This window comes from Ornithorhynchus anatinus, chromosome 3 (genome assembly GCF_004115215.2).
Source record: "Ornithorhynchus anatinus isolate Pmale09 chromosome 3, mOrnAna1.pri.v4, whole genome shotgun sequence".
In the NCBI taxonomy this organism is placed as follows: Eukaryota; Metazoa; Chordata; class Mammalia; order Monotremata; family Ornithorhynchidae; genus Ornithorhynchus; species Ornithorhynchus anatinus.
Genome location: NC_041730.1, coordinates 96,187,795 through 96,194,280, shown reverse-complemented (window position 1 = coordinate 96,194,280; position 6,486 = coordinate 96,187,795). Strand labels below are relative to the sequence as shown.

At 41.9% G+C, this 6,486-nt stretch overlaps 1 non-coding gene across 1 annotated transcript; it reads right to left on the bottom strand.

Annotated features, from left to right (window-relative positions):
• Positions 1-3,460: 3,460 nt before the first annotated feature.
• LOC114810837 lies at positions 3,461-3,598 on the bottom strand. Its single transcript, XR_003758528.1, has one exon. It is a non-coding gene; the product is annotated as a small nucleolar RNA SNORA7 (small nucleolar RNA).
• Between the last annotated feature and the right edge of the window lie 2,888 nt (positions 3,599-6,486).

Sequence of the window (6,486 nt, the reverse complement as noted above, 5' to 3'; positions counted from 1 at the left end):
TCCTCAAACTGAAGGAGTACTCAAAGGGTGAGGGAAATATATCTCATTAAAATATGAATTATAGCCCTCCCTCAATATTCATCCTCAGAGGGTTCCACGGAAATCAAATAATCAATGGTATTTATTGAGCACTTACTGAAGGTAGAGCACTGTACAAGGGATTGGGGAAAGTACAAAACAGTAGAGTTAGTAGTTACAATCCCTGCTAACTGGGGATTGGGAGGACATGGACCAGGGGTTAGTGTAAGCTCACTGTGGGCATGGAGTGTGTCTACCAAATTGTTATTTGGTATTGTCCTAAGTGCTAGTATAGTGCTCTGCACACAAGTGCTCAATAAATACCATTGATTAATTGACTGGCGGGAACAAGACTGAGGTACAGGAAGTAGGTTGGAAACTGGATTATCCACAAGAAGTTTACATTAAGGGGTAGGGAGTTCTTGGCCTGAGGAAGGACATGAGCAAGGTGTTGGTGGTGGGATAAACAAGACTGAGGTACCCAAAGTAGGTTAGAAATTGGATTATTACTTATAAATATTTAGGGATTTTTCCTAGAGACATAATGTTATAAATGGACAATGTATTAGTGGCCACTAAATATCAGATGGAAGCTAGAGAGATGACATTAAAAACCAGTTATCTTTGTGGTGGTGGAGTTCAAGCCAGCGGCTCCAGGCAGACCATCACTCTCCCTAATCTTCAAAGCCCTACAAAAGCACCTCTCTTCCAAAAGGCCTGTCCCTACTAAGCCCTCACTTTCCCGTCTTATCCCTCCCTCTGTGTCACCCGTGCACTTGGTTCCATTCCCCTTTAGGACTCTGATATTACTCCTTTCCCAGCCCCAAACTCTTATGTACATATCTGTCTTTTGTGGATTTTAATATCTCTTTCCCTCTCTAGTCTATATGCTCCTTGTTGGGCAGAAATTGTCTATAAATTGTCTATACCTACTTATTTGTATTGTACTCTCCCAAGGGCTTAGTGGGAAGCAGTGTGGCCTGATGGAACGAGCACAGGTCTGGGATTCAGAGGACCTGGGTTCTAATCCCAGCTCTGTGACCTTGGGCAAATCACTTAACTTGCCCATGCCTTGACTCAGTGGAAAGAGCCCAGGCTTGGGAGTTAGAGGTCATGGGTTTTAATCCAGGCTCCACCACTTATCAGCTGTGTGACCGTGGGCAATTCACTTAACTTCTCTGTGCCTCAGTTCCCTCATCTGGAAAATGAGGATTAAGACCGTGAGTCCCATGTGGGACAACCTGATTACCTTGTATCTACCCAGTGCTTAGAACAGTGCTTGGCACATAGTAAGTGCTTAACAAATACCAAAATTATTAAATTATTATCTGCAAAGTAGGGATTCAATGCCTATCTCCCTCTTACTTAGACTGTGAGCTCCATATGGAACAGGGATTTATATCTGAACTGATTAGTTTATCTACACTAGTGTTTAGAACAGTGCTTGATACAGAGTAAGTGCTTAAATGCCATCATTCTTATTACAGTTCTCTGCATATAGTAAGTGCTCAATAAATACCATTGGAGCCACCTGTAGATGGGGAACCGGGTGAGTAGGGCCTGGGCATCTGGGCTCTTCCCTGTGCAGATGAACTTTCCCCAACTACTTTCCTTGGTCTTGTTCTCCCTTTGAAGCCATTGTTGTCTACTTTCATGTTTCCAAGAATTCTCACTGGATGATGAATGAAATAAGTGAGGGAGCTTTGTTCATAACCAATTATATATGAAAATCAAAATGGTGAGGATTAAGACAAATGCCAAGGATCATCAGGCTGAAGAAAATGGCCTCCATGTGATTCCCCCTTCTTCAAGGAAGATAGAACAGGAAAAAATGGAATTTAATTCCTGCAAAAGGAAAATTTCCCCTCTTAAGGTCACAACTGGAGAATTTCTAGTACTCTACCAGTCTTGTGTATGGGAGGGAGAGTCAAGCAGAAACATTTCCATTCATAGCTTGAGCAGTGGCTAGTGAGTGGAAGGCAATCTGTTACAATGCAAAACTCAACTGGGCTGGGCAGCAGCAGCATGGGAGAGAGTCGAGGGTGGAGATTAAAGTTTACTGTGTGGAAGGAGGCAGTGGTAAAACACTTCCATATTTTCTCCAAGGAAACTCTGATTCCCCTACCAGAATGATTGCAGATGGAGAAGGGGGGTTCTGGAAGAGATGTGTCCATGGCATGGCTATGGGTCGGAAACCACTCAACGGCATAAGATACGAAGAGTTAGAAATAGGAGGAAACTAATGTAATTTCCAAGTAGACTGGTCATCAGGTTGGAAATCGTGAGGAAAATTCGAATAACCAGCAATTGGCCCATATGTTCATACAAAATAGGAAACCCTGATTTTGTTCCATTAATCAACTCATGTTCTTCAGAATAAGACCTACATCTATGATGCTCAGATCCTTTGATTTCTACTTCCCCCAGTTTTTTGGTCTTGTCTGGATTCAGAAGAATGGACAGGGACTTGAGATCTTACTACTTGCAAAGCAAGCAAGCATGTCTTAATTCTGTGATTAGAATTTTAGATAACTTAATCTGAGTAGGCAGAGAAGGCCTTTAACCCCTAAAAATGTGGTTAAGAGAGGACAGTGGGAAGACAGGGAATCTGCCTGTTTATTGCTATATTGTAGTAATAATAATTACGGCATTTAAGCACTTACTATGTGCTAGGCACTGTACTAAGTGTTGGGGTAGGTACAAGCAAATCGGGTTGGACACAGTCCGTGCCCCATGTGGAGCTCACGGTCTCAATCCCCATTTTACAGATGAGGTATCTGAGGCACAGAGAAGTGAAATGACTTGCCCAAGGTCACACAGCAGTCAAGTGGCAGAACTGGGATTAGAACCCATGACCACCTGACTTCCAGGCCCCTGCTCTATCTACTACACCATGTTGCTTCTCTCCCAAGCACTTAGTGCAGTATTCTGCTCACAGTAAATGATCAATAAACATGATTGAGTGAATGAATGAAATCTTATTAGAATATTCAGTACCTGAAGTACATTAAGTCAATAGAGGTACTCTCTCGGCTATCTTTTATTGCTAGTCATATAAAACAGTATATACAGCATTTATATATTAACATACCTAACATATAACAGGTTCTTTTATTCATACAAAGGCCACAGGATTTAGATCAGGTAGCTTAGTTCTTGTGTATAGAGTTTTTCTTTTGAACTTTCTCTTGGGGTCCTTGTTTCTTCATTCCTTGTCTTGTCTTAAGCCGTCGAATCATCTTTGACTCATAGCAGTGCCATGGACACATTTCTCCCAAAACGCCCCACCTTCATCTGCAGTCGTTCTGGTAGTGTACCCATAGAGTATTTTCTTGGTGAAAATACCGAAGTGGTTTACCATTGCCTCCTTCCGTGCAGTAAACTTCAGTCTTCGCTCTTGATTCTCTCCCATGTCGCTGCTGCCCAGCACAGGTGAGTTTGGACTTGTAGCAGATTGCCTTCCACTCGCTAGCCACTGCCCAAGCTAGGAATGGAATGGATAGACCTCTGCCTCGTGCTCTCTCCTGTAGTTAAGTCTGGTAGAATACTGAGAACTCTCCAGGTGCAACCCTGAGAGGGGTTCTCCACTGCATCTGGCTTCTATTTCACCTATTCCGGAGAGTGGGTAAAATGACATCAAGAATAAGAACCCTAAATATATCCATGTCTTCCCTCTCAATGGGTTCTGCAATAATACTCGTGGCTCACTGGAAAGAGCACGGGCTTTGGAGTCAGAGGTCATGGGTTCGAACCCCGGCTCTGCCACTTGCCAGCTGTGTGACTTTGGGCAAGTCACTTAACTTCTCGGTGCCTCAGTTCCCTCATCTGTAAAATGGGGATTAAGACTGTGAGCCCCACGTGGGACAACCTGATTCCCCTATGTCTACCCCAGCGCTTAGAACAGTGCTCGGCACATAGTAAGCGCTTAACAAATACCAACATTATTATTATTATTATTAATACTGAAAATAGAAATAATAATGGTATTTGTTAAGTGCTTACTATGTACAAAGGACTGTTTTAAGCACTGGGCACTGTTCTAAGTACTGGAAAAGTATCTTGATTACAAATAGTATGTGGTAATGAAGATATGTAAGTCCACATATATAATAGTTATTATGTGGGAAGAGATTCATGCTCTGTCTTTAGTATTTAATGTGAGATGTGTCATGTCCAAGAGAACAAGTGAAAGTGAATAGATGGTTAGATAACCAGTGGGGTCATTATAATTATTTTGGGTATTTGTTAAGCACTTACTATGTGCCAGACACTGTATTAAGCACTGGGGTAGACATGAGTAAATCAGGCTGAACATAGTCCATGTCCCACGTGGGGCTCACAGTCTTAATCCCTATTTTAGATGAGGTAACCGACGCACAGAGAAGTGAAGTGACTTGCCTAAAATCACACAGCAGAGTGGTGGATCTGGGATTAGAATCCAGGTGCTTCTGACTTCCCGGCCTATGCTCTACCCACTATGCAACATGGCTTTCTGTAAACCCAGCTCTGCTACCCTAGAACATGCTAAATAAATGGGATTCTTAGATCCATCTCAGTTCAATAAAATTCACATTTTGTTGTTTTTTTCTGCCTGATGCTGACTTCCAAATGCCTCTTTAATAATCACAGAAAGATTAACAGGTCTTTAGTGAGGAATCACATGCAGCTGGTTGAACACCTTAACAAAAATATAAAGAAACCTCATATTGTACACTGTCTGGCACCCCATTTCTGTTCATTTACTTCCCAACACTTCCCATCTTAATTTTAAAGTCTATATTATAGCATGTAAAAGGGGACATTTTTATATTTTGTTTTCACTTAAATCATTGAGAAACTGGATGTCACAAAAAAAAAAAAAATCACCAATCTTTCTCAAGCACATTTTCTTAATTAGGAAGTCTTTTTTTTTTGCTGAAGAAAAGTTGACTTGTTCCAGCTGTCTCATAAAATAGCCACATTTTAACTGAATTCCACCCAAGATATGTACTTGAAGTTTGTCTCAGCTAATGTAATCCTAGACATGACAAGTGGTGCATTGAACAAGCAGAAGAGTTTTCCTCTGAATAATCTGCTCTTCTAGACAGTGCTCAGCATTTATGATCCTAGGCAACTTGCATGACATGAATAATTTCCAGGGATTTTCCTTATTCAGAGCTCTGAAAATCAGTACGAGTTTAATGGAGATATATGAGGGGCCTAATACAAAGTAAATTGTCTAAGACAAAAGGCTTTGGCTACTTTCTTGCTGTGACATTGGGCAAGTCACTTAACTTCTCAATGCCTCAGTTTCCTCATCTGTAAAATGGGGATTAAACCCTACTCTTTCCTACTTAAATTGTGGGTGTCCTATAGGACAGGGACTGCTCCAGCCTGAATAAAGGCAGAGGGTACAGGGGGTAGATTCATAAGGAGAAATGAAACAAAACACTAAGACAATATAAAGACAAAAACAAAGATTAGTAGAACTTTAGAGGAGCAGCATTTCAGGCTCCTCAAGGCTCAGAGTCCACAGTTACAGCTGCAGCTTCTGCAGCCTCAGCCTTCCTGTGGTTTTGTGGAGGTGAGCATCAGATTGTAGCTGCTTTTCTTGGTCCCACTGGGTTGGAGCAGGGCAGGGTGGGCTGCAGTTTCCTTGGTGACGTGGAAGAAAGCCAGTCCGGGATCCCAGGGAGGCAGAGTTTTGGTCTGGGAGAGAGGACACTGAGGATTCTGGGAGCCACAATAAGGGGCCGGGGAGGGAAATGGGCAGCGGGTACCCAGAAGAGTCATGTGGCTGTCTGGTGAAGAGATGGTACTGGTGAATGATCAGGAGCTTTAATTTTCCCTTCGGCTCTAGGCAATTTTCCCATTTAGAGTACCCTCAGTTTCGAAGTTTTAACTATCATTCAACTATCTCTATCACTCAACAATTTCAAAGTCTTTTCTAAAATTTGCACTGGCAAGAATTTTAACAATTAATAATAATAATTATGTTATATGTGAAGTGCTTACTATGCGCCAAGCACTGTTCTAAGCACTGGGGTAGATACAAGTTAATCAGGTTGGACACAGTCCCTGTCCTACATGGGGGGCTCACACTCTTAATCCCTATTTTAGAGAGGGGATTAACTGAGGCCCAGAGAAGTTATGTGACTTTCCCAAGGTCACACATCAGACATATGTTGAAGCCAGGATTAGAACCCAGGTCCTTCTGATTCCCAGGCCCATGTTCTATCCACTAAACCATGCTGCTTCTCTTGCCTTGTGTTTTCTCTTTCAGAGTTTGTAGATGGACATGGAACTATCTCTTCCTATGCTCACTTCCAGTAGAATGAGGAGAGAAAGGATGTGGTATATTTCAGAATCCTGCTATATATAAATATTTCTTTTTAAAAAGGCATAAAACTATGTCATAAGAACCCAGGGTCAGTGAGAATTAGGAAAACAAAGTGGTAATTGGTGGATATAGCATTTATGCAGTTTCAC